General features: G+C 49.4%; 1 pseudogene; it reads right to left on the reverse strand.

The window, feature by feature from the left end:
* Positions 1–25210, reverse strand: part of LOC149367884 (uncharacterized) — a 92413-nt pseudogene extending 67203 nt beyond the window's left edge.
* Positions 25211–26842: the final 1632 nt, after the last annotated feature.

The following is a 26842-nucleotide window of genomic DNA, read 5'->3' on the forward strand; positions in this document are numbered from 1 at the left end:
AAGACTCAGACGTGGTGAAAATCGAAGAAACTAACGAAATAAAACGGGAGCTTGCAGCCCTTCATGCTGCCAACATTGATGCAAACAATCGTATGAGAAGAAACAACTTACTTTTCTTTGGCCTTAAAGACGTCGAAAAGGAACCTTGGGAAGAATCTGAGAAAAAAGTTCGAGACCTGTGCTCTACTGAGCTCGGTGTAGAACTAGAAGCAGATTCTATAGAACGTGCGCATCGACTAGGAGCATTCTGCACCGATAAACAACGGCCAATCATCATTAAGCTAACTCAGTTTAAGACAAAAGAAAGCATTCTGGCGTGTGGTCCCAAACTGAAAGACACGGTATACGCAATCAGAGAGGATTTCGCTCCGGAAACCCGTCTTGCTCGTTCTAAACTTCTGAAATTTATCCGGCCTCAAAAATGTGCATTCAAACTGCGACTTGATAAAATGTACGTTGGGAAAAAATGCTATGCTTACAACTCTGCCACTGACACGGTGATTGAATGTACCGCTCGTGTTCCCAACACCGATTGTAGCGAATGACGCGCAGCAAATCATGCTCCCAACAAGCGTCCTTCATCATACCTCGACATCCAAATCGCCTTCACCAACATAAGAAGCCTTATTCCAAAGCGTGACCAACTTCTTAGCTTCATTGATGACATTGACGCCCACATTATCATTCTAACTGAAACTTGGTTGACTGCAGAAATCCTCGATAATGAATTGCTTCCCACTAATCTGAAATTCACCATCTATCGCCGAGATCGCGGCGGCCGTAGAGGGGGTGGCGTTCTAATAGCTGTAAGAAACACATTGTCATCATCCTTAGTGTGCCACGACGACGTACTCGAACTATCATGGATTTGCGTTCACACCTCAAATGGGAAAGCTGTATTTGGTATTTGTTATAGACCACCCGATTATGGTCCATCCTTCAGCAACTTACTCTGTCATAGTCTAACATATATTAGGGACAACTTCCCCAACTCACCTATTTTTCTATTTGGCGATTTCAACTTCCCCAATATTAACTGGCCTCTACTTAGCACACCTGGTAATTCACAATCCAGTGAGCCCAAACTATTCCTTGATCTAACTCTTGATTTCAATCTGCATCAATCCATATCACTTCCGACGAGAGGGAATAACACTCTTGATCTATTGCTCACGAGCAGTCCTGATGACATTAAAAGCGTAACGATTCACCCCGGAATCAGCGACCACGCTCTTCTTCACATTTCCATATCACTACTGCTAAAAGTTAGGTCCGCAACTGAGAAGATAATCTTCGACTACAAAAGAGGCAACTTTGATGCAATCAACGTTGAACTTGCACGGTTTCACGAGTGCTTTCGTGAGTCATATGCGTCACGAACGATCAACCATAACTGGGAACTATACAAAACAACAATGATAAACCTAAGAAACAAATACATACCAAAAATAAATATTACATCCGATCATAGCAATGAGTGGTTTACTGTGACTTTGAAACGCCTCCTGAACAGAAAGAAACGCCTCTACCGGTCAGCAAAGTCGTCTAACTGCCCTGCAAGGTGGAACCAATACTATCAGTGCGCAAAAACCTATATCGAAAGCCTGTGTGCGGCAAAACACAAATTCTTTTCAGTTGACCTTCTCAAAATCCTACAGTCCAACCCCAACAAATTTTGGCGTATTCTCTCTCCTAGGTCTCGGCCGAACCAAATAGAACTCATGGGAACTGATGGTGACCCAGTGGACCTAGATCAGTGCGCTACCGTACTGAACCAATATTTCACATCGGTTTTCACTCCCACACACAACTCTACCACCTCACTTCCACCAGAAACTTCACCGGTTACGATGCGTAAGATACTGATTAATCCCGACGGTATCAGCAACCTCATTGATTCTCTTAAACTGTCTTCCTCGGCTGGGTGTGACCACATCAACAGTAAGTTATTAAAAAACACATCATCAACCTCGTCCCAGATATTAGAATTAATCTTCACCCAGTCTTTGCAATCGGAGGAAGTCCCGGATGATTGGAAAGTTGCCCAAATCATTCCAGTCTTTAAAGCAGGTGACCGCAAATCAGCCTCTAACTACCGTCCTATATCATTAACCAGTATCCCATCCAAACTTCTCGAGCACATTATATCCACGAACCTAATGGCACATCTAGAATCTAACGACTTCTTTTATCCTCACCAGCACGGTTTTAGGAAACACCTTTCATGCGAAACACAGCTTGCAGAGTTCATACATGACTTACTCGAATCTATGGACAATAACCTTCAAGTAGATGCCATATTCCTCGATTACTCTAAAGCATTCGATCGCGTCCCCCATAACCACTTACTTCAAAAGCTTTCATTGCTAGGAATTCCCGCCAACCTAATCCACTGGATCGAAAATTTTCTTTCAGGACGCAAGCAGTTCACTTCCGCAAACGATAGCCACTCACCCTTCACCAGCGTAACATCAGGGGTCCCTCAAGGCGCTGGACTGTCACCGCTTCTATTCCTCATTTACATTAATGATCTCCCTTGTAACATAAACTCTAATTTACGGCTTTTTGCAGATGATTGCGTCATATACAGAGTTATTGAGGCGGCCAATGATTCATCTTTACTTCAAACCGATCTTAACACACTCGCGTCATGGTGTAATACGTCCCTCCTGTCGTTAAACATTAGCAAGTGCAAATCTATGTCTTTCACGAGAAAACGCACTATGAATCCGCATCAGTACAGCATTGGTTCACTTCTTGTCGACCCCACATTATCATACAAATATCTTGGCCTCCACCTAACACCATCACTATCATGGGTAACCCACATTCAAAACATTTGCGCAGAAGCCTCACGCACACTCGGCTACTTACGACGTAACTTGAAGGACGCATCCCCTGAAATAAAGAAACTAGCATACATGACATTCATTCGCCCGAAATTAGAATATGCGTCATCCATTTGGCATCCATCGCAAGCTTATCTCGCCGCCGACCTCGAAGCCGTACAGAACCGCGCCATCCGCTTTATAACATCTTCCTATTCAAGAAAAACCAGCATCACTGCACTGAAACAGTCCGTCTCCATTCCATCGCTCGTGTCACGCCGCATCATATCTCGCCTCTGTCTTCTGCATCATTTCTATTATCATCCGCGCTCACGCCACGCAAAACTAGAACCCCCCCATAGGACGTCTAGCCGCTTGAACCACAATCATAGCATCGCTCGCACCAACTGTCGCACGTTAGCACTCAGTTCTTCTTTTTTCCCGCACGCAATAGCTCTATGGAATGCCCTGCCAAACACCATTGTATCATGCACTAATCGCAAATCATTCCGTGAAATACTAAAGGACCATTTTTCGTGAGTGCAATCTTTTCAATTATATGTTGTGCTTGAGACAGACAAGTGTCCTTGCTTTTTTTCATTCCTTAGCCTTTGTTTACTCATGTGTTAAATTTTTTTTTTACTTGTTACATATTGTATAACCTTTTCGACGCCCCTTACCTGTTGTACATCTCTATTCCTTTGCAATGTTATTTTTTTTTCTTTCTTTGTAGTGTTCTTGTCTTGTTCGTACAAATCTTGAGTTTGCTCCCCCCTTATGTAATGCCCTCGGGCCTTTAAGGGAAAAATAAATGAAATGAAATGAAAAAAACAACATGACTGAACTGTTGATTACACAAATCAGCCCCACTTCTCTGAGAGCGTTCCGTTTTAAGCCTTCTGTCTCCGCCCTTGGCGGGGACAGCAACCAATAATAAAACAGACGACACTTCTCCCCAGTCGACGCCCAGGAAAAGGACAACAAAGCCTCCGTCAGCCAATCAAAGACTGGGGAAAGGATGCCAGCCAATCAAATACCTAGGAAAGGAGAGGTTCCGAGCACGCACACAAAAAGCACTGAACTCGCCGCGTTCCGAACCTCCGCCTTCCTCTTCGTTCCCCCTCCCGCACACGTGCATACGAGACGCACGTATGCCACGGGAACAATCACCGAAGGCTCCTTATACAACAAAAAATTGGCTGAGGCTTAGCTTAGGTTAAGCCTAGTCAGATGCGAAGCATATTGTCGCCGAGTTGTATATCGAGCACACCGCTTGGCTAGACGTTCTTCACGCTCTTCATCAGTCTCTGTAGCACGCCGCAACTTTTGCTTCTCATTCCAACGAGCAGCCCTGTCTCCAGGAGGCATCTCTATCCCGTGTACGCCTAGCAGAGGCAGACGCACCCCCTTGTATACCGCCGCTCCAGCATCACGTGTTCACTACAGCGCACCTAGCGGCAGAAGCAGGAAACACATTGGTCGCGACGCCTCGCGCGACGGCGCGAGCTGGGGCCCCGTTTCTCCTATGTCGTTACGTCACGCATCACGTGGTCCTCCTTGGTCGCGACGCCTCGCGCGACGGCGCGAGCTGGGCCCCCGTTTCTCATCTTCTGTGACGTCACGCACCACGTAGTCATCCTTGGTCACGACGCCTCGCGCGACGGCGCGAGTTGGGCCCCCGTTTTTCATCTGCTGTGACGTCACGCATCACGTGGTATGACATGGAGGTCACGAAAGGTCAATGGTAACGACACCGCCGCGCTCGAGGAGCTGGGTTGGGCTATTTTAGTATGCTTCGCATAAAAAGGAAAGCTGTCGCCGAGGGGTCTAGCGTCCAGTGGCAACCAAAGCCCAACCATGGGCCTCCTCCGAGCATCGGACGCTCGAAGACCCGTCGGCGCCGCATCGCGTACCGATCGGCCACCGTACACCTGCATCCTCACAGTTATCCGCAGGGACGCGAGAAGGTTAAAAAAAGACATGCACTGGCCGCAAACACACCTACTGCTGACATTCAAGCAGTGCACCGTAGAACGCTGCGCGCTAGAAAGTATCTGTGGTGGGGAGGCGAACCGGAGACAGAACGGGCGTTCTGGCGACGATGCCGCCGGCAACAATAGAGCAGCCACCGACATGCGTAGCGTCGTGCGTCCGCGGTTCCATGCCCTGTGGAGGCTGGATGACACCGCAGAAAGTTCAGCGAACTTAACAGCGCCCATGTGCTGCGCGGTTTCAGTGCTCGTTAAAGATCCCCGTGGTGGAAATTATTCCGGAGACCTCCACTGCGCCACCTCTTTCTCTCTTATTTCACTCCCACCTTCCTTCTTTTTCTTACGGTGTGGTTCAGTGTCCACTGAGATATGCGATACCGATACTGTGCCATTTCCTTTCCTCAAAAACCAATTTACCATTTTAGTTATCCAACATAGCAGACGACGGCGCAGGCTGCGACACGTCACACTGCTGCTCTGCAACGCTGGCTATGTAGCTTTTGTGGCCATCCAGTGGATGCGACAAATATCCAACTGCGAGGTCTAGTGCACATCCATTACTAGGGGTAAAGAAGCACTTTTGGTGATCTATAGAATATCTTCCGTGTGCTCCATGGACAAATTAGGATATCCATTAGAAGAACATTATATGATCATGGATATCCCCTGGATGCGACAAATATCCAACCATTTGATCTAATGCACATCCTATGCTAGAGGTACCGATGCACTTCTGATGATCTATGCAACATCTCCGGTGCATTCCGTGCACTAATTGGGATGTCTATAAGAAGTACGCAATATCCAGCACTAGGCATTCTTAGGATGTTCAAAGGACATAAGTGGTTATCTGGGTGATTATGCATCACTCTTCGCCATTCGGTCTCTTGAATGCGAGCTTTGTGTGCTGCGACTGCAAAGCTCGTATCAGTGTTATTGGAAGCAGCTCTTGCTCGAAGAAATTCGCCGCAACAAGGGTGAGGTTAGATGATGGAACGATGTTCTTGTTGTGGAGGAAGAGCGAGTTTGGCGAGTTGATACCGGTTCATTATGAAACAACAGCGCGAAGAAGGCAGGGACAAAAGTGAAGATAACAAAACGAACGCTGACTTTCAAGTAACTTTATTTGAATTGAAATGCAATTTATACGCGTGAGCGTCTGGAAAAGTTGCGTGTAAGGAAAAGGAAGAAAGAGTGTAGTCACAGATAACAAGCAAAATCCAATCCACTGAGCCCTCAGTTTGTGTCCAGGAATGCGAGCTCTTTATCTGTAAGAACTATTGTGGCCTTGCTGATGCACTTGCCTCGTTTTTTTTTTGCGAGGTGTTATGATTCCATAACTTCCCGCGTGGTCTTATCCCTGTGTTTATACAATATTATTGCTGTATTGAAAACGGGCGAGCACCCGCTACATGCGAGACACTGCTTGACAATGTGGGAATCTGGGTCGTTGTCTTCGACATTTTTGTGTTCCCGAAGGCGCGTGTTCACACATCGTCCAGTCTGCCCTACGTAAATGGCTCCGCACGATAAACTGATCTTATACACTACGTCTTCATTACACGCAACGAACTGCTTCTCATGGCGTATAGTAGACTCTTGCGTGCACCTCGGCACTATAACACAAGGTCAATTGAACCGATCCTCAGTTTCAACTTAGGGCACGCCAAGAGAGTTAAAAATTGCATAGCCAAGTCGTGCCTACAGAATGCCGTGAAGAAATCGTGTTTCCATCTCATGAACGTTAGCTTCGAAGCCCAGGTGACCAGATTAGGAAGCAGGCTATCCGCAAGAACTATTGGCGCGCATCTCGGGTGAGCTAGCTAAAGGAGTAAGTAGTAGGTTTTGCCACGCCAGCCAACAACGCAACAGGGATAAAAGTAATAAATTCGTTGTCTTGCCCTATGTACACCACCTCTCTCATGGGTTGAAGAACGTGGCGAAGCGGTATCAAAAGCTCATGTATTTTTGTCCGCTCCCTTGAAACTGGCCCGCATATGTCCAAAGGTGCATCACAAGCTGGAAGCACGGAACCGAGGTGCACGCTAGGGTTGTACTATACGCCATGAGAAGCAGTTCGTTGCGTGCAATGAAGCGTAGTGTATCAGATCAGTTTATCATCCCCAGCTATTTACGCAGGGCAGGCTGTACGATGTCTGAACACGTGCCTTCGGGAACACAACAACAATGTCGAAAACAACGACCCAGATTCCTACATTTCCAAGCACTGTTTCGCGCGCAGCGGGTGTTCGCCCATTTTCAATACAGCAATAGTATTGTATAAAAAAAGGGATAAGACCACGCGTGAAGTTATGAAATCATAACACCTCGCAAAAAAAAACTAGGCAAGTGCATCAGACAGGCCACAATAGTTCTTACAGATAAAGAGATCGCAATCCTGGACACAAGCTGAGGGCTCAGTGGATTGTATGTTGTTTGTTATCTGTGATTATACTCTTTCTTCCTTTTCCTTACACGCAATATTCCAGAAGCTCATGCGTATGAGTTCATCTCAAGTCAAATAAAGTTAGTTGAGAGTCAGCGCTCCTTCTGTCGTCTTCACTGTTGCCCCCGTCGTCTTCGCGCTGTTGTCTCATAATGACGTTCTTGTTCCTCATTAATGGTGTTCCCGCTTGTTTACTGACCCAGCGACACGTTGAGCTGAGAGGACAACACTTTCTTTAACTGTACCTGTTTATTTACAGTTATGTTACAAAGTGGTTAGTAGGTACTCTCAGTAAAATCTACAAACTCGAATTCTCAAGCAGGCAAGAGTCCGCACCAAACGGCATCCCCGTCAGCGTCCGATGGTTCAAGAGTCTAACACACAAACTACAAGTTGAACATTGCATAATCAAGCGAGAACCCGCCACCGAAAGAGATATCTGTCTCCCGCTCTCAAAGAGGCCGGAGTCAGCACTAAGCCGGATTTGCGTCAGCCTCCGAGTCACGGCCAGATCGGACGTTCCGTTCGCTTTAAAGTAAGTCGGTTCATATACTAACCTCAGATGAAGAATCACTTGGCATTGATTGTAAAACATTTTATTCGCCGGAAAGAGCTTGGTAAGAGGTCGCGTTAAGTGGTCGAGAGTACATCATTTGGCAGGAATCCTAGCATCCTGCCTGTTCGAACTGCCAGGCTTGCGAGCTGTGCTTTCAATGCCGTCGTCTTCGCCATCTACCCGCGTTGATTGATTGATTGAAAACTTTATTTAAACAATGGCAATTACTGGAGCCTTGGGTGATCCGCCTATTCCGGCAGCCCACTGGCCAGCGCCGCAGCGTGGGCCCTGAGAAACCAGTCCTCGTTGCTTGTCGGGGTCCTCGCTGTTCGCATGGCCTCCGACTGCTTCATATCGGGATTCGGAAGTCTGTCGACGGCAGGATTGAACTGGCATGCCCACACCATGTGATAAGCTGTCGCTATTTCTCCACAGTGTGGGCACTCTGGTTTGTAGAGTGAGGGGTACCCTTAGTGAAGTATAAATGGAGTTACGAGAGTGTGTTTGTAGTCGGCGAAGGGTGTGTTCTTCTGCCTTGCCTAGAGTTTTGTGAGGTGGGGGTATGTCGGTCTGGCCTGTCTGCAAGCCTGTAGGTGTTCGGCGAAGCTGATTATGGGCTGTGTAAGGCCTGATTCTCACAGCCGGTCTCCTCTCCGGCGCGGCGGCGACGGAGCCGGGAACCGCGGCCGCAACGGAACGGATTTGTGTTCTAATCGAAAGAGGCGCCGGACACCGGCAAACCAGTTTGGGCGGCAGCTCGCTGCTCCCACGTGACTCTACGTCAATTCCTTTTTTTTTCTTCCGCGCGAAAAAAAAAAACGCTGCTCGGCGGTGTCCGAGAAACATTCCCGAAGTAGCGATGAAAGTCGTCTGCCGTCTGCCGTCTGCTTGCGCTTTGGTTCGCTTGGCTCTTATCGCAGAAAAAAATCGATGTGATCTCGCAAGCGGTGGACAAAGTTTGAAGTTAGCTTATTAACTCTACGCAACTCCCCTATTTTTGCAACGAAACACCACGTGTACAGCACCAAAACAAATATATATGAGTATAGCAACTACTTTTAAAGCCGCTGCAGAAATGAGTGCTGCAGTCCCAGTATTCAGGCCGATATGCACGAAATTGAACATATGTAGGGTGGTAATGAACTCTGTTATCAATAGCTTGGGAGATTGGTCTTTATACAACCATTCAAGAATTGAGCTAGCAAAAAAATTTAAACGGCTAATAAAAACAATAAGGCCTCAACAGCTAGCAACGGGCGAACAGAATTTAGTTTTTTCCGCTCTTTTCGTTATCTCCGCAGTTACCCCTCTCGCCCCTTTCTCCTTTCTTCACCTGGATGGTTCCCCTTTGCATCAGCCATCCCCTTCACTTCGCTTTAAACCTGGCAACAGTCTTTTCGTCCCCCACTTCGTTACCCTCCCGAACTCCCTCTGTTCGTCATGGCCCACGGGCCGCGTTTTTTTTTTAAGGTTTTTTCTACCTTATGGCTCGCCTCTGAACTGTGGAGCCACATGTTGAGCCACCGTTTCAACCTCCCAGGCTTTTCCTGATTTGGGGTGTCTTGGGTTGGCGATCTTCTTGTAGCATGCAAGCGGAGTGCTGCAGTCGGCGCTGTTTGTGAACAGGCTTTTCCTTCGGGGCTAAATGTGAACGAGTGTGTTGACCCGGCGTGCCGTTTTCTGTATTTCTCTGTGCGTGGAGTGAACCTCAGTTGTTAGCCACCTCCCGTGTTGTGTCATTCACTCTACGTTTTCCGTGCCGTTTTCCCAAAGTAATATCGCACCAGATATTCCAGCTTCAAAGTATCGCGCGGTGAGTCGTTCCCGCTAGCGGTATTCAGGCAACAAACACGTCAAGGCTATATCGCGTCAAAAAAAAAAAAAAAAGATTGCTTCCCCCCCCCCCCCCCCCCCAAAACAAAAACATGGACGTCAGGAAGTCCTCTTGGAAAAGGTTTTGGTGCTGTATTTTCATTCTTTTGACTGATTTCTTGAAAAAAGTGTCAATTTAAAAGTTGTAGATCACTTTGACAAACGGCCGGCTAGAGTGTTCGCAACAAGGTATCGTCCGAGTAGTTTTTTCTTAAAGCTCTAAAAGATAGCGCATGAAATTCAAATACATAACAGTGGTGCTACTTGAGCGTCCCCCCCCCCCCCCCCCCCCCACACCCAAAAAAAAATCATTTATCGTATATCCCACGCCTAGTGCAACCACAATGCTCATTCGGAGACCCGTTTTGGCTCGAACACCTCGCATATTGCCATATGACATAAAACTGTCATCCGCTCTCTGCTTCTCGACAGCGGGCGCTTTTCGGGGAGCAAGGCGCGTGCATCTCCCTACGGAGAGTAAAAAAAGTACCGACGATTACGTTACTTCCTAATGCGAAATTTGAGCGCAGCAAATAAGCTGTTTCACCTTTTCGATAGATTGAGGCAAAGAAATCGAGCAACACATGTATGCGCTATCACATAATTTTTTTTTATTTTTCACACGTATTCCTTTAACAAAGACTCCACTAACAGTTCTTGACAGTCATGAAGGAAGCTTTGTGGTCGGAGAAATAGACTGATATATGTTCGACTTGGTACACCAATGCTTGATTCTCAAAGACGAGATCTATACAAGTGCCTCGCGAGGTTGTCACAGCCGTGGGACGCGTTACGAGCGAGAGGAACGGGATGTTCTCCCGCATAAGTGTTAGGAAATTGCTGTTTGTCTTTATGTCACCATTAAAGTCCCCCACTACTAACATCGGTGTGGATCGATGGACGGTTAATGCGAGTTGCAGGAAGTGCACGACGTCTTTCGTGAGTGCGGTAGGGGCGAAGTAGGCAGCTACTACCAGCAAGCCGTTGGGCAACTTTGCGGCGCACAGTTCGCCAACTTCATGTGACGTACCAAACATTTCGACTGGTATTGCAGAGAGACCTGTGCGCAAGTAGATAGCGACTCCCGCCGCTCTGTTGTGGTCTCTGCGAGCGCCACAGCAGTATAGGAAATCTATGATTTCGAGAGGCTCTTCGGGATCCATCCAGGATTCAGCAAAGCAAAGTACAGAGGAATGGCGCAGAATGTGATCGTGGTGTACGTCCTTGGCATGTGCGGCAAGGGAGCGTACGTTAAGAATGTGGTTGTGAATGATGAATCAAGTGCTGCCAGCGAATGACGCGTCCATTGGCTGTCTGCGTGTGTTACTGATGTGTGGTTAACATGTTAAGCTTCGCCTGTAAGAGTGGAACGCGACAGCGTCTTGCAACGCTGCCAGGGAGTCCACAGAACGCCATCGCCAATTCGGCTGTACGCCTTGCTGGACGGTAAATTTATTTTTTGAGGAAAGGAAATGTATCTCTCTCGCATATCTGGGTGGACACCTGCACCTCGCCGTAAGGGAAAGGGGGAAGATGGGAGTGAACGAAGACGCCGTATTAGCTAGACGCGCCTTTGTTCATTCCAAACCATTCAGCTGGCATTACGGAGTGGCTAGCGTGCTCGTATCGCACTCCGGAGACCCTGGTTCGATTCCCCAACTCGGCCAATTTCGTTCTCGGTTTTATTGATTTATGCGGTCTAACTATAAAGGTTAATTAGGCTATTTCATATTTATATTCTTGTATTTCTATCCATCGTGTTCTGTCATTAACCTGTCAATTGTTGGAACTGTCTAGGATGTTCGACACAACGTATATGAAACGAGCAACGTCTTACTGAGTGGGGAAGTGCGTGGTGGTGGAGGGAACGCGGCTTCGTACTTATCTGTTTTTTTCAGCAGCGTCTCCTTCCGCGGACTCTGTTGTCGCTGCGGCGCGCGTCTTTCTTTTTTGTTCTGACCTCTTCATTCTCCTCTATATTAATTAGGCTAATTGATTAACTAAGCAATTAACTAAACTCAGTCCAACTTAGTTGCAGCATCACTATACGATCCCTTTGATTGGTTGCATGGTTACTAGCCAAAGTACAATTGGCCCCATTTGAAATTCGCGCACTGTGACGTCACGAGCATTTCGACCAATTGAAAAGCGTGACATTGGGGGCGGAGCTGGTTACGAGGCCGACGACGACGCGAAACCCAGGAACGGACGCCAAAGAGCTGCGCTCTAAAAAATGAGCAGGCTTTTTGTATTTTCTCCCTGCCCGCGCACCCGCGCATAATGACAAGGTCGTCCTTGCCTTAGACTTGAAAGGAGCCTTCGACAATATCAAACACAGCGTCATACTGACACACCTCAGTGAGACCCACTGTGGCCGCAACACTTTCAACTATATCAAAGACTTTCTCACCCATCGAACAGCATTAATCAAAATCCAAGAGGCAGAATACGGTCCTTATCAAATGGGTACGCGGGGGACACCACAAGGCGCGGTGCTATCCCCCCTACTCTTTAATTTGGCGATGCTCCATCTCCCGGACCAGTTGCAGGGTATTGACGGCATACGGCATGCGCTGTATGCCGATGATATCACGATCTGGGCCACAGAGGGAAACTTAGGGCGCATGGAGGAATGCCTGCAAACAGCCGCTCACGTAGTGGATCGCTACGCAGGGCACTGTGGTCTCCAATGCGCACCCAGCAAATCTGAATTTGTACACCTTAGGGCATCACCTAAGGACAATACCAAAATACATCTCTCCTTAACAAGTGGCCCCATACATGAGGCCAAAGAAATTCGAATACTCGGACTCTTCATCAATAGCCAAAGAAGAGTAGACACAACATTGCACAAGCTCCGCAAAATTGGAGACCAGGTGGGCCGTATGGTCCGTCGCGTCTCCAATAAGAGAGGGGGTTTGCGAAGCAAGGATGCAGTTCGGCTGGCCCATGCTTTCGTAATCAGCCGAATTCTCTATTCGGTCCCTTATCTACACTTGCGGAAGCACGACGAAGACAAAGTTGAGGTAATACTCCGTAAAATGATGAAGAGGGCACTTGACCTTCCTGTCTCCACCTCCAATGCGAGACTTCTTGCATTGGGAGTGGTGAACACCTTTCAGGAGCTCAAGGAAGCCCATCTCACAAATCAATACACGAGGCTAGCCCAAACGAAGTCGGGCCGGGACTTGCTAGCCCGGCTTCACATCCAACACGATTTCCACATTCAGGAGCGGGTCCGAGTGCCCGAACTCTGGAGACGCGCCGTCAGAGTTCGACCCCTCCCCACTAAGATGGATAAGGAAGACCATAGTGGTCGTCGCCAGGCTAGGGCGGAAGCCTTAGCGCGCCACTATGGCAACAAGCAAGGTGTCTACTACGTAGATGTAGCCGGGCCGACCCACGGGGGGTGGTACACTGCCGCGGTCATACATCAAGAAATACAGGTGGATGGTCTGTCCTTTCAAGCCCCAGGCACAACACAAGCTGAAGAGGTTGCTATCGCCCTAGCTGCTTCTGATACCAAATCAAAACACATCATAACTGATTCGCGTTCGGCGTGTAAAAATTATGAGACTGGCTGGATAACTCCACTAGCTGAACGAATACTAAGGAACTGCAGCCGAGACACCGATCCTACTCCCCGCTGCATAGTTTGGACTCCGGGCCATCAGGGCCTAGCAGGAAACGAAGCTGCAGACGCGGCGGCCCGAGCACTCATTCACCGGGCGTTCCCATTGGCTCCTGAGCACCTGAAACCTGAAGGTGGCTCTTTACTCTCGTTCAAAGACATAACATCTTATTATAAGGATAGGCACCGCGTGTACCCAGCCCCTGCAAAGGGACTGGGGAAAGCAAACGAACGCGTTCTACTTAGACTATTCACTAATACAATGCTGTGCCCGGCAGTATTAAAACATTTCGATCCCGCGTTCACTGGCAGGTGCAAACACTGTGGCGAAGTGGCTGACACCTACCACATGGTTTGGGCTTGCCAGCGCAACTCAGCTCTCTCCCCCCACCCCAACCCTACCAGAGAGGAATTGGAGGCGGCCCTGCTTGGCTGCTCGGACCTTCAGGCCCAAAAGGCTTTGGTCAAGAGGGCTAAGCTGGCGGCTTCGGCCAATGGGGTCCCGGAATAGGGACTCCACCCATTGCGGGGCTCTTTAAGAAAGCCTCACCTCTTTATTAAATAAAGGCTTTTCATCATCATCACCCGCGCATCGCCGCCGCCGACGCTCACCAGCGCCATCTCTTGGTCGCAGCAAGCAAGCCGCGGGTGACGTGAGCGAGCTCGCGCTGTGACTGGTGCGTTCTCCGTGGGGCGGGGCTCCGTCGCCGCCGCTCGACGGAAACGTAGAGCAGGACCCGGCGGCACCGGCCACCCGATTTTGGGGGGAAAACGGTCCAAATGCAGCCCCCTCCGTCGGCCACCGCCAGAGAGCTGGGGCTGGCCGGCGGGCGTATCATTCCCTCCTGCGTGTTCCGTGTGGCCTGGTAACCATATGATTGATCCATAACATAAGAGTGACGAAGGCCAAAAGGGGAGAGAACACGCACCCCCTTCTCTCCCCTTTTGTCCGTCGTCCTGGTACTGCGCTACTGTTATGTTATGGATCGATACCGACTTGCCCAAATTTGCCCAGCGGCGTAGCCCAGACGTGCGCTTCCAGATCACTTTCACACACACACTTCCTCCTCTTCTTGAAAGGCGCTTCCGTCTGCCCGAGCACCGGCGTCAATATAAGCATCTAGCCTCTCGTCCAATATTGCCCTGACGGCTTGTCTTGCGTTTATTACTCAGTAATGTCGCCAGAAGTTGCCGACTAGCAAAAATAACTCAAGTTCTGAAGCAACTATTAGTGAGCATGAGGGATGGTCGAGAATGTGAGGATGAGAGCGAGGTGAAGGTGAGGGAAGCCCGGATAATTTTTCAAAATCACGGCGAGGGTCAGGGAGGGGAATGGATTTAATGTTAGGTGAGGGAGGAAAGGTGAAAATGAGGGCAGGTGGGCACCTCTGGTACTGCACAGTGGCACGCAGTTGGGGCAGAAAGACGCCACTAACCCGTTTCGGTACCTTGCCCAAGGCATCTGTCAAGCACTTTGATATAAGGAAGGGGATAGAATCCCTCTTTACTTTCCTTGTACTTCGCTACGGATGACGTCGTATTCGGGAAATCTTACCTTTCTTTTGTAAAAGAAGTGTGCGGCTTCGTTCGGCCCTCTTTTGAGTCAGCGATCATTTTTGGAAAGGGAGAGCCAGAAAAAATTCACGGTACCAGCCACTCACCACGAAGTCAACTAGGGGACGGGACAGGAACCTGCAAGCAAGTGCTGCCCACACCAGCAGGACACCTAACCATAAACAAATAGAAGCAACTGATGGTAGTTACTCCAGACCAGGTCAACCCTGGCCGCCAGGAAAAAGGAAAAACCAAGAAGGTGGCGGGAGACAGGAAATTAACTGTAGAAGAACTGCAGATTGGGCTAGTTGGTGTAGACTCATAATGGTGGTTCAACAGCGCAAACACACGCAGACCAAGAAAGAGACAAGACACACACACCAGCGCTGGTGTGTGTGTCTGTCTCTTTCTTGGTCTGTGTATGTTTGCGCTGTTGAACCACCATTATGACAGGAAATTGTTGAGATAAAAGACTGGAAAGTGAAAGGTGGAGAGGAGGTCATGAAAAGGAGACTGCCGATTTCCCCCTATTCGGTCCGGCCAGAGGTGGCGTCTACAGGCAGCTGTGGCCATAGTGGCGCGTTGCCCCGAGCGAGAGGTCTTAAAGGGACAGTGAGGAGAGCTCTATTAACATTTTTTTTAAGCAAAATTCGATATTTCGGCATTTCATGGCTTTGTTGCCACTTGGCCGGCAGCGAAAGATGCATTTATTCCAAACAAATTTGGATTCGAAGTTGAAAAAGTTTTTCTCGCCGCTCTGATTCAAACTTGGGATTCTCTTATGACGACACAGGACTAAGTGACGTGAAACATGACGTTAACATGACGTAACGCAGACTCCGTGATTTCTGACGGCCAGCAGTGCGGCCTGGCAACAGCCGAGAAAGAAAGCTACCGCCGGCTGCACGTTGAAGGCATCTATCGGCTATTGCGGCCGTCGCAACCGTCGCTTCGTTTACGTTTGCACCGGCGTTTTGCCAGCGTTACGATGCACCCGTTCTCGAAGTCATCAACGAAGTTCTAGCAAATAGACACCTTTAGCATACCATGTACCTTGTTACCGTTAGCGGAATACCGGGAGCCCGCCTACCGCCGGTGAGCAGGCGCTGACTAGTCCCGGTGCTGCAGGCGCGCGCGTAGCTGCCGGGTGCGTGGCGCCATCTGAGACGTCAAGGAGATTTGCGCAAGCATTGGCTGCGCCTCAGTGATTCATGGCCTCCCGTGTTTTAGTGTTGCTAGAACCATTGGTTCTAGCAACACTGTTTTGTCCTATGACGTCACCACGCTTGTACTTGCGAGTTTGGCCTGTGGCGGCGATACCTGTATTTTGGTTCTCGCTCTTTTCTACGTTACAAGAGATTTGTTGTCAGTATGAGTGGCGTTTTTGTAATCAGGAGCTGGTATTCTGTCGATACAAGCCAACTTCAATTTCTCCTCAGTGTCCCTTTAAAGGTACGAACACTCGGCGTTGGCTCAACCAGCAGGATCTCCTTTGCCCCGGACTCGACTAAGCCACGCACGGCTAAGCGCAGGTGCTCGGGCCCGTGGTGTGGGCACGAACATGAAGACACAAACATGTGCTTCAACAGATGCCCCCTGCGGGCCTGCATTTCCGTTTGCTCCGCGCCCGGCTGTGTGTGACTCAGTTGGACTTCTTACAGTGCTCGCATGCTCCGCTTACACATGTCCGAGTTATTACGAGCCTTGTGTCATGTTCATATTGCGGCTCACGCCTTTTTCAGGCGTTAGGTGCCTTTTCCATTCTCTCTTTTCCAGTAACAGGGCTTCCGAAACGCGAGCGATACAAACGAAAACTTTCTACAACGGGCAGCCAAATGAGCGCATTCGGCTTACTCTAGCGTTAGCCACATACGCCACTGAAGCGCCCAGAATCTCCTAAAATACCGGCGTCCAGTACGCAGCTCTGAAGTAAGGCGTGCATTTGGGCTAGTTGGTTGTTGAGTTCAGTCATTTTAAAACTGCGAAAAGAAAACGGGACGACAAGAGGAGATGTGGTGTGTTTGTGCCTCGTCTTGTCGCCTCGCCTTTTTCGCGCAGTTTTTAAAATGGCTGAGGGCAGCTCTCGCCACGCGGTAAACAAGGTGGCACGTGGCGTCCCTATTACTCCGCTTACTCTTCAGGCGACTCATTAAATCCCTCTACTGCGAAGAGAGCAAACCAAGCGCGGCGCGTTTGTACGCTCCTCTGGCTTCCGCTTTCAACAGCCATGAACACTCGAGCACATATATGTCTGGAGCTCACGAACGGCGCACCAGAAAGTACACTGGTGTCACTCACAAGTGACTGGCGGTTCGAAACAAGACTTCATCAAGTATGCCAATTCGGATGGATCGTATTTAAAAGCTATACCCGGCCTGCCAGGGAGCACCTACTGTCATATATGCGAGAGCTCCACCCGAGCGCTCTGGACAGGAGTGTGGGCGAGAGTACGAGAAGGCAGAATACGGTTCAAAACCAGAAACAGCATCGCTGCTCATTCTGCGCTCTTAGAAGCAGCGCACTACTTTGCAAGCTGCAACACAGGGAGAGAATAAAAACCGAGCAAAAATCACAGCACTCACTTTCCGTTAAAATTCCGGACGTAACCGAAAACACGAGCGATGAAGCCTTCGTATGCGGTGAAGGGGGCGTAATGAGCATTGCGGTCTTGTCCAAGCTAGAAAGAAACAATGAATTTAGTCATTGAGCGCTAGCAACATCATGTAATTTCTTAAAAACTATATCACTTCGTATGTGCTTTGGGGCCCACGGCGCCCCACTGCTAAGCGCAACAAGCAAAGCCCGCCGAGTGCACGTCATCTGCCGTCTTTCGGGTACAAACGAGTGCATCCGAGTGCAATACCACCGCGCATGTCTGGCAAGTGCTTCGCCGGAAGCGCAGTGAGCGTGCACCTGGAGAGCGGCTAGATAAAAGCAGCGCACAGGGAGATCAGCCCGCGCACTTCGTGGTTCGGGCACCCTCCCTTCCCGGCCATTTCGGGCTGTCGGCAGTGTTGCAGCACTACCTGTCGTGAGTGGCCTTGCGAGTTGTGTAGTGCCGAGGCGGGATTGTCGTCACGTAGTTTTTTGGAGCGTCTTGTTTAATCCGAGTGTAGCTTTTAGGGCCGTCCCTCCGTTGCGGAGCTCGGACGCTACCGAGTTGTTCAGCTTGTGTCAGCGCTGCCCCTCTACTTGGAAATCGGTGCGAGTGCATTTTTATGCGAAGCATATTACTAGAGCTACACTACAGCTCGTCGAGCGCGGCGGTGGAGCTACCATTGACCTTTAGCGTGACCACGTGACTCCACGTGACAACATGACGTCACAGCAGAGGAGAGATGGGCTGCCGGCTCGCGCGGTCGGCCGCGGCGGTGGAGGCTCCACATCAGAGGCGCGGCGGCTGACCACGTGACAACATGACGTCACAGCAGAGGAGAGATGGGCTGCCGGCTCGCGCGGTCGGCCGCGGCGGTGGAGGCTCCACATCAGAGGCGCTGCAGCTGACCACGTGACGCTACAGCGGCGGTATAAAGCTGAGCTTGCCTCGCTCTCCGGGCGTTCTCGCTTCGGCGAGCGCGGCTTCGGCCGCTTCTTTTTGAGCAGCGTCCGCTCCGGCGGACGCAGTTGTTGCTGCGACGCGCGTCTTTCCTTTCCTTTTTCTCTTTCCTTTGATCTTTTAACTCTCCTCTATCTGCACTTGGCAGCGGTGGTGGCTTGGCTCGAGCCAGTAGCAGGCCCGTGCAATTTCCTCTTCATCCTTCTCTCAGTCACAACAACACAACAACTCTCCGGGCACTTACGAGGCGGCCAGGTGTTGGGATGCCGCCTAGAAGCAGGGCTGATTTGAACGAGAAGCGAAAGCTGTTGTAGCCGGTGCTGGGGCAGCGGTTGTACACTCTGCATTGAATTCACCGATGATCCCGTATATAGCTGTCACGGCAATCCTTGCTACACTTCTAGTGGCTGTATTAAAATGACCAAGTATTCAACCAAGGAAAGCCATGTATTACCAAGCCTAGCCATCAATATGCTTCGCATCTGACTAGGCTTAACCTTAGCTAAGCCTCAGCCAATTTTTTTGTTTATTAACGCGAAAGAATTATATGCCTCATGCGAAGGATAATCCGTCACTGGAAGTTGTCCGAAGAATATGTCCATAGGAAGTTCATGGTACCTCTCACGTGACCTCATTCAAAGAAATAAGTTTGCCGGCACTGGGGTTCGAAACCACGCACTCTGCGTGCCAGGGGGGCACGCAACGCATATGCCACGAGGTATCTTTATGCGACATGGTATTTTGTATACGAGGTTATGTTATGTATGTACAGGAAGGGCCCATATACAGATTATTTACAGACACCTCAGCAAGTGGCTGCACTTTACCAGGTTGATAGAAGACAACACAACTAAAGGGGCAGCAACGATAGACACCGTATCAACAGCGGAAACCAGCCCGGTAGAAAGTCTCTTTTATCATAAACGTTCCTGAACTGCAGCTTTGTCCCACACGGCTTTTCCATTTTTGGTCCTGCCAAATCCCGCAGCACCTTTCTGGCACCAAAAATCTATTATGTACTTCATGTCTTGCACTGCGCTAGAAATTATATACAGCGTTTTCATCGAATTTTTGCGGCTTTGGACATTCAGTTTGGAGCCGATGCGAGGTGATAATCTTTTCAGGCCAGTTGGCGCAGGTGGATTGGGCTTGGTTAGACAGTTAGTGGTCTGTTTCTTCTTTTTTTCGCGATTTTTCCCATGCTATCATTAGAATATTCTTGCACTTTAAATTCATGACCCTCTTTCCAAAATTAGTGGTTTCTTCAAATTTTACTGAGCGCCCCTCTTTACAATAGCTTTGTGCAGGAAGCTCGTGCATCTGTGAAGTTTTTGACAGTTCGATATTCTAACGAGTACTTATATTCTGTTTCGAGTAATAGACTGTGAAGATATATTTCGGTGTGCTCTTTCCGCCGCCATTGTATCGATCCTGTACTTTGGCTTCATGGCTAATGATGCGTTAAAGTGCGTGTACAAGACGCCGCTTCCACTTTTCACCAAAAAAAAGTTTTTTATAGATTACACACTGAAGCTCTCCCTGTTCAAACGTGACACCACCAGAAGAACATTTTGTATCTTTTGTTAACTATCGCCTATGCAATGAACCTGAAACCATTGAGCACTGTTTTCTCAGCTGCGAGGATGTGATTTTACTCTGGGATGTGCTGCAAAGGACGCTAACGAAGGATTTTGTTTTAAATTCCAACAGTGTACGTTGCCTTGCGGCCACTCAACCTGACTGCGAACCCTATGACGTGATTTTTTTAATTGGACTTCATAGGCTGCGAAAAACGCCCATGTTAGACCGCAACGCTGAACCTCTTGTTTCACCCAGAAACGAAGGGTCGTAGGTGCAGTCGTGTTAGATGGACACGAAGGTGGTATGTACGACGGTAAAGTGTGTTGGGGATGTGTACTGATGTCAGGCAACGATGAGTTGCGAAAGAAAGTTGCTAACGTTCAAACGCAAACGCTCTCGCATTTCTCCAGTGCAGTAGACTGCAGTTCTTTCCAAGTTTTTTTCTGCCGTTCAGCAAGACCACAATAAACGGTGTTACCTGTTCTTGTGGTGTTACTCCTTGAGAAATACCTGGGCTCGCGAATCCTCTGGAAGGAAAAGTTTCCCTCACTGGCGCCCAATGTGATTTTTACGAGCCTTAGTTGGCTCCGCGAGTTCTGCTACTTGCACGACACCTTGAAAGCACCCCGTCTCGCCGTATGTGCTAGAGCCACGTCGTAACGTACAACTTACTCGCGTCGCCATTTGTACGACCTCCTGCGAGCGATACTTCGGGCGATAGAAAGCCAGCAGGCCAAATAGGAGCATCTCGCGCCGAAGCCTACACAAAGAGCCCTGAAATTATATCTGCCGGTGCCAGTATATGAAGGACACATCTATAGCAAGGCCGTGGCGGGCTTTTTGCAGCAACTGTCGCATTATACTAGCGCTGAAAACATCTCCGACTACGTCCTTCTGAATAGGATTCTGCCTGTCGCTCTGAAAGGGTCCTCACCGCGATGGCGGCGAGGTCAGTCTTTTACCGACCAAACAGATTTCGAACAACGCCTGCGAGCGAAGTTCCTGCGGCCTGATTCCCCAGTCCGATCAAAGGAAGAGCTGGGGACAAGCACTCGGGCACATTAGTTTGCTTCCGTGCATTTCATAATTCAAAAACTACATGAGCGTGCAGACCGACTGCATATTATGCTGAAGAGGTGACGCGAGCTGTGCACCAGTGCCATCCCCGTCGCTAGGCCTACCTTCGCGGCCGCACCTTCAGCTCTTTGGATGACCTCGCCGGACAAGCAGCTGCCATCCAGGCGGTCATCACAGCGGATCTGAGCTAACAGCAACCGCCTGCGGCCTAGACATGCCAGGAAACTTCTTGCGCCTGGTCAGGCGGTCCTGCGCTGGCCCGAGCAACTCTTTTTCCGATACCTCTGGCAATTGACCCAAACGGCGTATGGGCGTCGGACCGGCCAAGCAAACGTATGCGCCCTACTAGCCGACATGAACGCACCAGGGAACCAGTCCAGGCCCGATCGACCTGCGCCATGGTGCACCAAAGCTCTGCGCACACCAGCTCAACATCCACGCTCCTGTCCAAGCCGGGCAGAGCCGGTGCGCGGCCCTCACCACGAAGCATTCGAAGAGGAGACACGGCCCCTCTGCTTCAACTGTGGATCCAGAGGTCGCTACAAGAGCCGTTGCCCAAGTCCTCCACCTCAGCGATTCCTCCAGGGAAGTTCTTCGGGCCCTGCACGGGACGAGAGGGCCTATGAAAGCACCTGGGTGCTTCCTCTCCGAGGTGCAATGCGCCGGCTCCCTCCCGCTGAAGGAGTCGTGGGAGCAAAGCACCGGCCCACACAGAGGTATTCAGCGGCCTGCAGAAACGCCCTTAAACGCGACGACGGCACAGAAGACTCCCGTCGGAGAGACCAGCGTTGCAGCATCTGGAAAGTAGTGTTTGCGTTCCGTCTCGGCGAGTAGGATTTTCTAATACCCATGCAGGACGCCACCGGTAAAGGTGGAAGTGTTCCGGCGGTCATCAGACCAACCCCGAGGCATCGGATTGTGACCTCGTCTTTCCGGCTGAATGAGCAACAAAGAGAGGCTGACAGGTGACGTGTTGCGGGTGGCAAAGTGGAGAGAGGAAATGTACTTTTCGTACGCTAGCACTAGCTGGGGCACTAAGGAAAAGCCATCATTGGCTGTGGTGAATCCTCCCCCTGCCACGATTGGAAGGTGGCAAAGTGGAGAGAGGGAATCTCTACTTTTCTAGCGGTAGCAGTAAGTGGGTCACTAGCAAAAAGGCGTCATGGGCTGCGGTAAAGCCTCCACCTGCCACGGTTGGAAGGTGGTAAAATACAGAAAAGTTCCCCCTAAAACTTTCAGAGAGAGAAAGAGAAATGGACGGGAAGGCAGGGAGGTTAACCAGGCGATGCCCAGTAGGCTACCCTACGCTTGGGGAGGGGAAAAAGGAAAAAGAGCGGAGATGAAATGAGTTTTTCAAGTGTCCATCGACCACTATGTCATGGGGACACAAACGCGCACTAAAACAAAGTTTATAGACATAAACACAGCCCCAAACGCAAATGGGAGGCGGATGATGAAGACAGGGTGACAGGCGACGTGTTGCGGGTGGCAAAGTGGAGAGAAGTAATCTGTCTTTCGTTTTCGTGCGCTAACACTAGGTGGGCTACTGGCGAAAAAGCTGTTAGGTGGCCTGGAGAAGCTCGGGGGTGTCCTGGTGAAGGTGAAAACAGTTTTCGCGGTGGTGGTGGTGAAAAACATTTGCTGTCTACTAAATTTTTACAGAGAGGTGATTGGTGTACGGTCCCATTCGCCCTTTCCCCTCACAATACTAGCTGGAGTCCCTATTCAGGGGCCCCATTTGCAAGCAACGACGCCCGCGTCCTTTGAACCAAGGCCTTTTGGGTCTCTAGGTTTTGACAGCTGAGCAGGGCCGCCTCCCAGTCCTCTCTGCTGGGGTTGGAGTTGGGGGGGGGGGGGGGGGGGATAGATGGATTTGATTGACATGCCCAAACCATGTGGAAGATGTAAGCCACCTCCACACAGAACTGGCACGCGCCATCAAATGATGTGTTTAAATGTTTAAGCATCGCCGGGCACAGTACAATGTTAGTGAGAATTTTGTTGAGGAGGCGCTCCTCAGCGCGATCCAGTCCCTTACAAGGGGCCGGGTAGCGCCGGTGCTCCTCCTTGTAGTAATCGATGATTTTTTTTAATGTAAGGGCCAGATTGTCTGATTAGGAGTAGGCTTCCAAGGTCAGGGAGATAGCCCGGGGAGAGAGTGCGCCGGCCGCCTAATCGGCCTGTTCGTTTCCCCGTGGTCCCTGGTGGCCGGGGGCCCAAATCAGGTTACGTACAGTTGGATCTTCGCATCGGCAGCTATATTGCAGTATGCGCCAGGCAAGGGGTGGAGCCCGTTCCAGCTCATAGTTCCGACAGGCCCCTCGCGAGCCGGTGATGATGTGTTTCGCGGCAGCTACAGCGAAGTGAAAAAACAGAAACCGCGTCGTGTCAGCTTCGACTTACACTCTGTGCAAAATCTTCAAAAGTAACCTACGCCAGGGGTACATATATATTGTGGAAGGGCACCTTGTTTACCCAAGTAAATTGGCCGTTTATTTGTCACTTTGCAACTGACGATAGCGTAGTTCGACAAAGTGACCTGACGAGCAGCGTTTGGCCCCAGGAGCATGCGAGAGTGAACATTTTGTACTATCCTTTCCCTGCTGCCGTACGTATCGCGCTGAGCTCTCAGTTCTTGCTCAGAGGCTAGAGAGAAACCGGTACCGAAGCGCTTGGAGCTAAACTAAACAGCTCGTTGTGTGGCCAAGGTCGAAAACTTCTGCGTAGTAAAGTTGCAATTTATGTGCCGCCGACATCGAAACGAATCATATGGACTTGAGGAGCTAGCAATGCATGCCCAAGGAGGGGCAAAGCACGACTCTACATTTTGTGTCCCACCAACAGAGATGCACCGACGCAGGCTCGAAAATTCATTTGCTCGTGCAACCAAGGTTGAGGCGGAAAAGGCAAGTAAAAGATGAAGGGGGCACTAAAGCACTGACTGGCAATTCCGGGTTAACCGATTTTGATAGGGTGGGTCACTCTGCTGCCAATGAAGTTGGCCATGCCAGTGCCCACCCTCTTCTTAGAACGCAGTTCGGCATTTTGCTTCAGCGTCGCGCCTGAGGCACCAGGGACAGCATGATTCCAAGTTCTCAACGCATGATTAACGCGGAAAAAATACACGCGGGCACAAATCAGTAGCGGGAACGATGTGCCGTCTTTAGCACGCATTCCAGCAGTTTAAACTGGTGGTGTTCACATCGCCTTCCAAAATCAGGCTGCATCATCTCTGGTTTGCATATCCTAGTAGTGAGATCGTTCTCAAATTTCATTGCGATTAGGTCATCTCAGAACTCCGTCAGACCGCTCATTCTTTTCTTACCAATTTTAGTCCATTCGGTCCAGACCGCGATGTGCGTGTGCAAATTTATTTATTTATTTATTCAAGTTACCCCTAAAGGCCCTTCAGAAGAGGGTATTACATAGGGAGGGGGGTGGGTACAATCATATAAGTAATCGCGATACATTGTAACAAATGAGTGTAGCAAAAAACGTTAATTAAAACATAAGGCATTACACAAAGTAAAAATGAACACTAACAAAAACGGCAAACTTTTACACATTTCCGTCACAGCGAAAAAGCTCTCGGAATTTTTTATTGTCAGTTTCTGTGGCGATGACTGATGGCAAACTATTCCGTTCAGTGATAGTACGGGGAATGAATGAATTGGCATAAGACGATGAATGACAGTTTACGCGTTTAACTTTGAAATGATGATCACGGCGTGGAAAGATGGCATCGGATGACTGAAACAAATCACTGCGAAGGTCATATGCTGGTCACATCTGCATAACGAGCTTTCGCACTGAATCATGCTTCTAATTTTCGATCTCAAACTACGAACCGAAGATATTTCTCAACTCTTGTGAAACAGGACACAGCTGCCTCCAGTGACGTTTTTTTCAGCTCCCGTGGGATACCGGACAAACGCGCCCTGCATTGTTCTCGTGAAATAAGCGCGCCTATTACGTCGTGCAAAAATTAAAAGGCACGAAGACGGTTTTGACGCTGCACTCACCGGGTATAAGGTGTGTATGCCGTTGTTTACGATAGTTTTTTGGCGCAGCGACAGAACTTCGGGTGGAAAACGTGTGTGCACTGTCGTTTCGGCCATGGCTTCTCGGGTGGCTTTCCTCTGGCGCTGATTCCGATCCGCCGACAATTGCAGGTCTGTCCTCCGGACCCTACGAGAAAACACTGACGCTCGCAGGTAGGGGAAGCTACGCAGCTGAAGAGGATCCTTCTAGAAGCTTCCATTCGTTGTCTCGCCCCTCACAAGTGCAATAAAGTGATGGCACAGACAAAGGCTGCGGTATACGCGTAGCAACTAGGGAGCACCAGGTGGTTGACCAAGCAGTCTGCATTTCTCATTCATTGGAAGAATACTGCCTTCGTTAGATGAAGCCTGCCGTATTTTTATCGAATACTCCCGACAACGCGCGAAAAGCTTTCCTGGTTATCATCCGTATCGATGTAATAATATATTTTAAGTGCTTAACAACGTCGTCGAGGCATTAGGGATCGAAAAATACGTAATTCAAACAGCTTTTTGCAGCTCTTCCAGAGGTTACATACATTCGCCAATAAATATCAATAAAATATTTTTCTTTCATATTTCGTGAAGCTCTCCGCCTGATCTAATGGAATGCTTGGTTGCAGGTTAATTTTTAACGGGGCACCGATATTTTATGGTATAGCCGTGTTTTTGCGAGTATTTGGCTGTTGCAGTGAGTGCACACCCTCAAATTTTTTGAGCAGCACAGTTCCGATACCAGTGGTGACAGACATGTGTCCGTAACCTGATCTCCCCACGGCAAAGTACCAGTAGTGTCCACAGGTGCGACGGCACACCGGAAGCGACTGTTAGTTCAGTTGCGATAGAAAGAGTCGCTGGATCGGCTCTCAAACAAGCCGCATTATATTAATGTCATATTAATCACATAATAAATTCTGCTAATTGTGCTCTAGGTTATTTACGCCGTAACCTTTCACTCGCTCCTCCCCCTATTAAACAGCTTGCTTTTCAAACCTTTGTGCATCCTAAGCTTGAGTATGCTAACGCTATTTTTGATCCGCACCACAATAATCTTACTAACGCCCTCGAATTGGTTCAGAACCGCGCAACACGATTCATTCTATCTAATTATTCCTACCACTCAAGCATCTCAGCATTAAAAGCTCGAATCAACTTGCCCCCCCTAGCCTCGCGCCGTAAGATAGCACGTCTTAACCTTTTTCATAAATGTTTCCATTCTTTGCCTCTTGATAACCCCTACATAAAAAGAGCCCACCCCATCGCCCGGTTCAGCCACAGTAACGCAGTGTATCCCCTACAGTCCCATACTGTGACATTTCAGCAGTCATTTTTTCAGCGTACTGCACGAGACTGGAATGACCTGCCCACCGAAGTTGTCATTATCATCAACCCACTATAATTCAAGCGGAGCATCGCCAACCTTTCATCTTAACATTTTTTACCATTGTTTGCCAGATACCGTCCACTCCCTCATGTAATGTCTCAACCGAGACCTTTGAGGAAATAAATAAATAAATAAATTACCACCGATATACCTTCCACGCTACAGCCTCCTGCAGTCTCAGAATGCCTCCGCCGTTAGACGTACCCTTCACCTCAATTACCTGCAGAGTAGTAAAACTAACGCTGTGTCCTCTCAGCCACCTCACAAATCAGGAGCAGAGGTGCGAAAGCAGTGCTTCACTAGCAATCCTGCAAAGCCCATGGGTC

Source organism: Amblyomma mixtum, chromosome 1 (genome assembly GCF_055824585.1).
Source record: "Amblyomma mixtum isolate Tamu chromosome 1, ASM5582458v1, whole genome shotgun sequence".
Lineage (NCBI taxonomy): Eukaryota > Metazoa > Arthropoda > Arachnida > Ixodida > Ixodidae > Amblyomma > Amblyomma mixtum.